Consider the following 10,451-nt stretch of genomic DNA (forward strand, 5'->3'; position numbering starts at 1 on the left):
AATTCAAATGATTATGCAATGGTGGGGATGAAGATGTTACTATATTATTTAGTCATATAATCTACTATATGTTTTCAGGAACAATTCTAAAAAAAGTAAATTATACAAAATGCAATTAAACATTTAATTTATATTTACTGGGTGAAATTTGAAATAATTCACTCTTAAACATAGTATCTTCAAAACTTAATTTATATCTTGTAAACTATTAATTAATAACAGCCTCCGTCTATCCACTTTTTTTAATCTTTTCATTATCCATATTAATAATTAATGGTTCTCCCAAGTTTTCTAACAGCTGATTTTCAAACTAGAGCAAAAAGACGTTCTGGTTCATTTTTCAAGATAGTCGCCCTTTAAATGGAAGGAAGCATTACCTCTGCTCCGGAAATAAAATCATTCCTATTTCCAAGTTGAAGAACAATATATTTACAATGAATTGTTAAAAAAAACCTAATCAAGTGCTATTTTAAATTTTACCTTCTTCCATCATCAATTATTGCCTTTACACTCTTTTTATAGCGACTTACCAAAAATAATCTAATGTTTCATTTTGAAATAACTCATCCAGATACGCAAATGGCAATTCTGTCTTCCTATGCTTCAAAAATTGTATTATTTTAAAGGCAATGTATAGCATTAGAGCAAAGGCTCGTTAGACCTTTTCGTGCTTTACCTCTACACCATTTAAAATTCATGTTTACTAACAGTTGAAGAAAGTATGACTTAAATCCCTCAAAGAGTGGCATATCCATAAGTTCTCTAAAATAATTGTATTTTTATACATTTCATAAATTTGACCTCGAAGACAATTCGTATGTCGTATGTAGAAGCTTTCTTCTAAGTGTATCCAATTTTATATTGTTTTTCATTATTTGAAAAATGTTATTTACAATAACCATACTAATGTTCAGTTCGCAACAAGCTGAAAAATATTTCCAACAGTAATTTCTATTCCAGAAAGAGTTAAATTTGCTTACATCTCGCTTCTTGCTAACATCTATGTCCCGTCCAAGTTCAGACACATCTCAACTTCCTGTTCAGTCGACCCCATTGCCCATCATATGGTCACTCATTGCATGAGAACTTTTCTTCCAATCCCCAAAAATTCCCTAACTATATTCCTAACCACTCACTGAGATACAAGTCGGAAATACTCACTCAATAAATAGGGACAATTGAGCGCGTGTTTTACTACAACTTCAATTGCAACTTCATTGTAACCAAAAACTACATTCAATTATTCTGCTGCTCAGAAAAAAAAACGTTCCATAGCAGCCGATAGTAGAGAATAAATCCGCAGAATTTTTTTTTTACTCTTCGTCATTCCACAATCTGCCCTATTGGCAATAAACATTTTTATGTCTATATTATATATACATGGCTTGTACAAAATCACTTCATTAAGCAATCTTCTGTATAAAATATTATATTAATTAATTAGTCTTATTCTAAAGGTTATTCTAAAGTCTACTTATGTCCAGTAATCATATCAGGTGGTGTTAAACGTTTTAGTCTACGCACTTTACTATTACGTCGCATATTTAGCTGATTAGCGAGTACATTGGGATGCACCGACACTCTTTCCAAGTACTTCACAAAAACACGTTGAATTACACTCGTTATAGGTTCTAGATGAATATCGCGTTGTATCACATTATTTGAAATATAGTACGGAGCATCAACAATGGCACACAACACCTTATTTTGGAACCGTTGAATGATGGATATATTAGGTTTGCTAATGGAACCCCGTAGTTGGTTTCCATATTATCAAATGGGCTTGAGTATAGAGTCATACACCAATGCCTTGTTATCTAATGATAATTTGGATTTGCGCCCGATGAGCGAATATATTTGATATAATTTAAGTCCAAGTTGTTTCCGTTTAGAGAGTATGTGCTTCTTCCAGGTTAGGCGTCGATCTAAGTGCATACCAAGATATTTAACATGCTCTGCTTGGGGGAGTTGATGATGATTGATATTCACTGGCAGGCGTATTCTTCTACGCAAGGTAAACGATATATGCGTGGATTTTGTTTCATTAGCTTTAATGCGGCATGTCTTCAAACATAATTGTATTTGCTCCAGGTGGGTTCATAGGTTTGTTGATGCTGTGACTGCATCTTCATGGGATGGTAGGATTACTGTGTCGTCTGCATACGTTGCCACAGTAGTTATTTTTGTGGTGGTCAGATCAGCCGTATACAGAATATACAGTACTGGACCCAGTACACTACCTTGCGGAACTCCTGAATATATGGGATTTAATTCGGTATGTTCATCGCCTTGATTTCCAAAAAAATGTCAGTAAGATAAAAAATCAGTGTGATACGACTTTAGTAACTGATAGTCCGGATGAGGTAGAAGTTTCTTTAGTTTAACCTGCAAGCCCGTATGCCATACTTTGTTAAAAGCCTGAGATATATCTAGAAAAGCGGCCGAACAACATCTTTTGGTATAAGGTCAGTGTTTATTTTGTTTGCAAGTCTGTTTGCCATTCTTATTGCGAAAGCCAAACTTATGTTCTGGAATAATTTTCTTTTTTCTATTATATAGTTTAGCTTCTTTATGTATAATTTATCGAAAACTTTCGAGATTATCGGTAATAAACTTATAGGTCGGTAGGAGGTCACATCTTCTGATATTTTTCCTGATTTAAGAATCATTAATATCTTAGCTACTTTCCAGATACTAGGAAAGTAATTAATTCGTAGCATAGCATTAAATATAAATGTTAATAGTTTTATACCCTTTTTTGATAGTTCTTTTAAAACTTTACCAGTAATTAAGACATAACCAAGAGCTTTTTTAATATCAATCTCTCTCTTTATTGTTTGTTTAACTTTTTTGACCGTTAGTTTTTCGTGCGACAAGTCCATTTGAAATAGCGAATATAGAAAGCTAGTAATTTTATTTTCCTCATCTTTATGTAGCTGAGACTGGAAAGGTTTAGAAACATTTTTTAAGTGTTTTGAGAAAATGTCGCCCTTCTCTTTATTGCTTCTAACCCAATTATTTTCGTTTGTTTTAATAGGTGGGTTATGCTGCTGGGATCTTCTAAGCTTTTTTGTTGCTTTCGACAACGAATAGTCTGTAGCCACAGTTGGTGTTTTCTAGGTATTCTTGAATGACTTGGTTTTGTTCAATTTGGATTAGTTCTTTCAGCTTTTTTATTGGCCTACTAAATTTGCTTTTATTCTCTTCAGTCCTTTGCTGTTGCCAATTTCGTCGTAATTTTCTTTTTTCTGCTATCTTTTTCTGTATTGTACGTAATAAATGTGTATTTTTCTTGGAAATGTTTTACTGTTAGGAGTCGCGGAATATGCTGCCTCCTGTATATTTTTTGTAAGGTTTATTGCTGCTATTTTTATATCCATTTCAGTTTTTAGCGGTAAGTTTGAAAAGATTTTTCGATCTAAGTTTTCTCTAAATGAGGGCCAGTTAGTTCTATTATTGCATAGAGGCGGGGGTTTATCTTTGATGGTAATTATTAAAGAGATTGTTACTATTATTGGTGAATGATCAGAAGACAGGTCGAAACATGATTCTGCATGACACTTTTTTGTATCAATATTTTTTGTAATACAGAAATCTATAGTATCTGGTTTTTTATTTCTGTCTGAAGGCCAATATGTTGGTTCACCGGTAGAGATATGTTGTAAATTATCTATCTTTATTGCTTTTAGCAGTCCTCTACCTTTTGAGGTTATTATTTTTGCTATTACCTAGCGTACTGATGAATTCTTGAAAGTGTTCTGCCTTGTTATGTTTGGGTGGGCAATAAATAGCAGACATTGTTAATGGTCCATGGACTTCCTCTATGGTTATACTGGTGGTTTGCAGGTAGACTTTACGGAATGTTTCTTTTTCGAAATGTTTTATATCATCTCGAATGATTATGGCTGTACCTCCATGTGCTTTATCATCAGGGTGATTTGTATGATAAAGTTTATATTTGGGAACTTTTAAATAATGTTTGTCCATAAAATGCGTTTCGGAAACCATCATAACGTTAATATTTTGTTAAGTTACGAACATTTTTAGTTCCCTGGCGTGATGTTGGAGCCCATTCGCAATCCAGGCGGCGATTTTGTACCTAATGGCTGTCAGGCATTAAGCAAGTTTGCTGACGACGGTTCTGAGTAGACCAAGCATCGTACTCATTTGATCCATTAGTTTGGCCATCATGTTTTCTAATCTAGAAATGTTGCTGCTAGTTGCAGTAGGTTGTGATGCGGTTTCTCGATTTTGTGCTGAACCATTTTCAACCATTTGGGCATAAGCTATGTCTGGTTGACTTGATCTGGTGGGTAGACTGGTAGGTGTGGATTGTTTTTGTTGCTGTTGATGCTTTTTTCTCTTAAGGCAGTGTAGAATTTCTGCTGTAGTTGCTTGTGAACTACGTAACCCTTATAGTTTGCTGGATGATTTCCGTTACAGTTAGCACATTTCAGTTTTTCATTGAGAACTCTTTGAGTACAATCTCCTGTTTTGTGTTGTCCTGCACATTTTATGCATCTATATGATTTGCGACAGTAAGTTTTTATTTGCCCGTGCGCTTGATACCTCGTTCATTGTCGTATAATTCTTTTTGTATGCGGTGGTTCGCATTTAATAATATTATTTTCTAATTTGATGATTTCATACCCCGCCTTATTTTTTAAATCAATATAAAATATAGGCAAAGGTTTTTTGTCGTGCGATGTCGTATATTGTGAACATTTACAACCTAGTGGCCTTTTTCAGCTAAGGCTACCTTGATGGTGTTAAAGTCCGACCCGTGATGTAATCCTTTTAACACGAATTTAAATGTTCTCTCGGATTTTAGCCTGAATGTATGGTATTAGGTATTTCTTTCATCTAATTCTTTTACTAGAACTTTAAAGTGTTCCGTTTCGAACAATTGGATTTTTATTGTTTCGTAGCTCACTGTTTCAATTGTGTAGTTCATAGTGATGGTTTTCAATCGGTCATGGATGTGTTTTATTACTCCTACCTTATAGACTGTTATTGGTGGTGGTTTGGGAACAACTTTTTCAGGGCTTGGTTGTATATTCTCTTCAATTTCTTCCGACAGGTTGCTAAAGCTGTTTTTTTTTGTCTCTATTGGTTTCTGTAACCAATAGTCACTGATCCTTGTTTGTTTCCGCGCGATTTCTTCTTCTGGGCTTTTCAATTGTTTTTTGTTAATGGCTGTAGTCCATTTTGTTTGCGGAGTTTGCGTTATTGTTGATTGTTCTAGTCTTATATCATAGTGTGCAGGTGATTTGGTTGAATCACTTCAGCCATTTTTAGATTGTTAATATTTTATTTTATTTACATCCAAAGATAAAAAATAATATAAATACATTGTTTATTTCACGCACTTCATTTTTCACTCAAATATTATTTTTTGCACTAGTTTTTATCCAAAAATACTATAAATGAATTTCAAAAGGACTGTTGTAAAATTAGGGAAAATAGTTTTAAAACACTAATTAAAATGAAATGCAGTCTTTTTGTCTGATCACGTAAACACCTATTCACTACACTTTAGGTCCACTGAGAAACGGATAAAAGCATCTGTTATGCGTTTTCAACACTCAGTTAAAAAAACCGTAATAAAATACTGATTTTTTTTAAGAAAGGTATCTTTCTAGAGCTTGGAGCGTATTGAAAATACGTCATCACCCTACACTCTTATCTCCAGGGACATCTCCCTCAATCTTCAGTCCCATTCCATACTGCAACCATTTATGTAAGATTCTTGTGCGTATGATCCTCAAAGGCCTATCTTAGCTCCTGGAAACCCATTCGTTAATATCCGAGTCCAGTTTCCTCTCCTAATAACACCCTAATCCTAACTATTGACCGTGTAATATTCTTGGAAGTCATTTTCGACAGTCGGCTCCCTGTATCACATGAGAGATGCAAATACCGCGTTGGCTGTCTAACCCATGCACAGGTATACCCCTAGAACCAGATAACCATACTTAAAATATATTCTTCTATAATCCTCCTCAAGCTATACTATTGCTCCCTCATGTACCCAGCCACAAATCCAACTTACCCCATATCCCTTGATGCCATTCAAAGTACTGCACTTAGAATATCGCTGCCCCCTTCCAATCCTCCCCGATAATTAGTTTATGTAGTTTTACATCCGCCTCACCTCTACCTTATCGTATGGACTTTCTTTCCCGAAATTACCAAGATAACAAATCGTAACAATACATCATTAGACAAACTAATCAATGAATAACTTAACCCTAAAAACACCACCTAACGTCCAACTCGTAAACAGTGTGTGCACCATCAAAATTTTGGCAGGAAAACGGAATTATTTCAGCATACGCAAAGCTCAAAAGAGTACAGAATTTATGTATGTTATTGATAAGACGGAAGCAACTAGTTTTTTAAAGAAAAATCACATTCAATTTTTTTTGTATATGCGTCATCAAGTTGTTTAATGTATTGCCGGTCGCAATTTGTAAATTCATTTCAGAATCGGACAATATTTTCCTTTTCATTTTATTTTAGTTAAAAAGAGACACGATGCTGTCTGATATGTTCGAACGTGAAACCGAACTAGCCTGTCAAAGTCGTTCGGTTGTCAAACGTACGCAAAATTCTTCAAAATATCACCGCAGTTTTTATTAAAAATATTTTTAGCGTGTTGCACCTGCATTGAATATTAGTACGGGCATGCTCTCTAAAATATCACAAGAAGTAAAAATCAATTTGTATCAAAGTTCAAATATACGAAACATATAAAAATAGTAAGTTGTTTTTTTTTTTCAATCGAAACATAATTTAATACACTTAATTTAGAGCAAATCATTAGTCTTAAAAGTATCCATAAAAAGCTGAAAGTTAGGCAGCTATTTTCATACACTGTTGGGTAATATAGCAGACCTTGCTTTTAAAGAATATAATTTCTAAGAACATAACAAAATCAAGGAATAATTATTTTATCAATTTGCATATTTAAATAAAACGTGAATATTTCAGATTTGTATATTAGGTCACTTATGACAAGATGATAATAGATATAGTGTAAAGGCAACAAAAGTTGATGGAAAAAGGTAAACGTGGTAATAACTATCGATTAGGATTTGTTAGTCATAATATTTATTAATAATTCATTGCAGACATAACTATATGTCATGAAGAACTACTTCATGCTGGCAACAGGAATAAGAATGAAATATTTTTATTCCTGGTATGGAATTAGTGTTTTTCTCTAAGTCCAAGGGTGACCACCATGGAGAAATTAACCATAACTTGTTTTTGTAGAGTTTTAAAAATCATATCTTAAAGAACTGGGAGAAACCATCAGTTATTGTTATGGACAATTCACCATATCATAGTACACTGGTGGAGAAGATCCCAACAAGTGCATCAACAAAGGCTGCTATTAAGGAATGGCTTAAAGTACATAAAATAAGTTATAAAGAAATCATGAAGAAAGAATTTTGTTGTATGTCAAAACAAACTGAACTAAACCTCAGAGTTAATGCGGCAACATTGCGACGTTTCGACGTCCCAAATTTCGATGACGTATATACAAATAAACTTTGAATAGACTATATATCTGTTCTGAGATCTGCAAATAAAATTATTTTACTGATCATATATAAATATAAAAAAATCTAAAATATTACCTTCCTTAAAATTTTCAAGCAATTTGCTTGTTGTTTCCGCCCATTGCATTTAGGAGTACATTTGAGGAAAACAGAGAAATTTAGAAAATTATAATAGATTTATAATAAGAGATTGAATAAATTTAATTTTATTATGTTATTTTAGGTCTTGTACAAACAAACTATTATCTAAATTCAAGCATCAACTGCATATATAGTTAATATCTGCGAAATTTGCCGCTATTTTGAAGAAAAGTTATAAGATAATAAACCCATCTCATATACTGTAAAAAAAAAATTTAGTTATCCAATACTGTATATGCTACATAATATTATTGCTTACCTTTAAAAGAGAAGGTCTATCAACCGTCATATTGAAACCAACTCTGACTACAATTTCTTTTTGAATATTAGTAATTAGTATTTCATACGTTTTCATGTTTTTTATATTCCAATTATACCATGGCATATTTAGAAGAATCATGTATATATACGTGTACTTAAATTGGATAATGCGTGTGATATAGTTACAATAATTATTCAATTTATAATTTACCTGATCAAGAGCAACTTGTACCCAGTTATATATTCCAATAGTGAATAGAAAAAACGCAAAACATAATATAGACAAAAGAATGATCTGCTCAACCTAAAATATTCGTCATATAATTAATATGTGTATTACTAAGTACAAATACATACATAACGAAAGTCTATATTTAGTGGATAGTTTAAATTAAAATAGAGTTAAACAACAAAAAATCATAAAATAGCTATATCTCTTTGTTGCGTCTTTATATGTAAAGACACTTGCATGATTCAAAATTGTTCGGATGTCCTCAACGTAGTCATTTAGTATAATATGTGTAATTAAAGTAAGTAAATAAAGTTCATAAATAGTTAAGAATTTAATTTATTATTTGCTAAGCATATTAAAAGAAAATTGGTTCTTCGAATTGATGCAAATAATAATTCTATATAACATAAATATTTGGTGAATTGAAACCGCGTATTAAGAGCGTCAACACTCTCAAAACACATCAGAAGCTTCCATGTACTCCGATCAAAAATGATATATGTTAAGAGAAATTAGTACGTGATAACATTATATTAATTATAATTAATTATAATTTTTTTCCATCATATTTTACCACCAACCAATCATCAATGTCGTTTTTCGCCGTTTTTCAGCATTTAGAGATCCTGTTCCAGCTGAGCATTTTTGCATCAATCTGAACAAATCATGATCCGCATATATGTTGGCTAGATGCGGGAAATTGCCCATTCGAGCTGCAAAAGTACAGACTTCGCAGTTCTTGCAGAATGTTGCCGATCACGCAAGAAAATTATTTTTCTTTTAGTACTTGTTATTGCTGGCCTCCTTTCCTTTTTATAATAAATCGCTCAACTTGTCAGACATTTGCAACTACGGTTTCATTTAGTTTCATTAAATCATAACACTAATTCCACTATATGCAGAGTAGAACCTTGTGATAATGAAAAATCCGCTTCCAAATCTTCATACAAAAACCAGTATTACATTTTGAATGTTCAGTGAATTCATGTTGTGATCTTTTGGACGGCCTCATTACACTTAAAAGTAGTTGAAGTAGACGGTAAATAGTTGATGCAAGTGCTAAGCTGTTAGAAAGTCCTTTGAGAATACAAGCAAAGTTTTATGTCAAAAAATGTCAATACATTGTCTCCGATCAACACATTATCCTTCTTTGGTATGTCAAGAAAAATCAATTATCACCTGAAATCATTTCGCTGAAGCCAAATTGAACAATTGCAATATGATAAACCGGCACGTAAGTTTCTAAAAGTCAAAGCAAAAGAATAATGAGAACAAATATAAAGCAAAGAATGTAAATAACATCGAAAATGTAAATTTTAATTTTTTCATTACTAGTGTCTGTATATACAAGAAAATTCAATAATGCTAAATATAAAACTATCTCTTTATGTAGAAAAATGTTAAAATCATTTAATATAACACATATTATGACGTTCAGAAGTTGAAAATTCACATTTTTACCAATAATAATAGCTGATCAAATTACTTGCCAACACCTAATGCGGAAGTATTATAGCCCTTCCGATAATATAGCCAAGGCACGTTTTAGATGGACTTCTGTCCTTTATATTCTGTCTGATCTATGCGAATATGTAACCGAATCAGTCTATAAAATTCGATTTGTCATGATGCTAGTGGACAGTGTTGCCAAATAAGTGAAAAATTCTTCAAAACAATAATGATAATAATTAGAGATCAGCAACCAACAAACGCTGTTTTAGGACTTTGTTTTTTTTGATATATTGCTCTTTAATATGTACGATTACTCTTTGAAAAATTGAAAATGCAAAAGCCATTGAATAGTCATAGTAAGGAAATGATACAGGAGATAGTTGGGCCCCTCTTGCTAGTGAAATGAGTTGATGGTTTAGCATTGATACTATTAAACATTGGGTTCTTATAGATATATAATACTTTTTATAGATAATTTTATAGATAATATTTTAACGCGTTAGAGCTGCATTTAATATTGGCAGAGGTATCTTGGCTAAAACTCACAACAATTAAAAAACACTATAACATTGGATTCACCACGAAATAAGCGATTTCATAAGAAATACATTTTATAATATGTATAAAAACAGCGAATATTTTTATCGACCTAAACATAATTTAATAGAAATATGCAGCTCTTTGTGGGATGACAAACATACACTGTTAGGAAACATAATAGTCTAATGGTGCAAAGATATTCCACCAACATTCCTTTGAAAAAAATACGATACTTAAGAGCATATAATAAAATTAAG

Source organism: Rhynchophorus ferrugineus, unplaced genomic scaffold, assembly GCF_030347505.1.
Source record: "Rhynchophorus ferrugineus isolate W39M unplaced genomic scaffold, kcgeb_rfMv2 rfM11, whole genome shotgun sequence".
Classification (NCBI taxonomy): Eukaryota; Metazoa; Arthropoda; class Insecta; order Coleoptera; family Curculionidae; genus Rhynchophorus; species Rhynchophorus ferrugineus.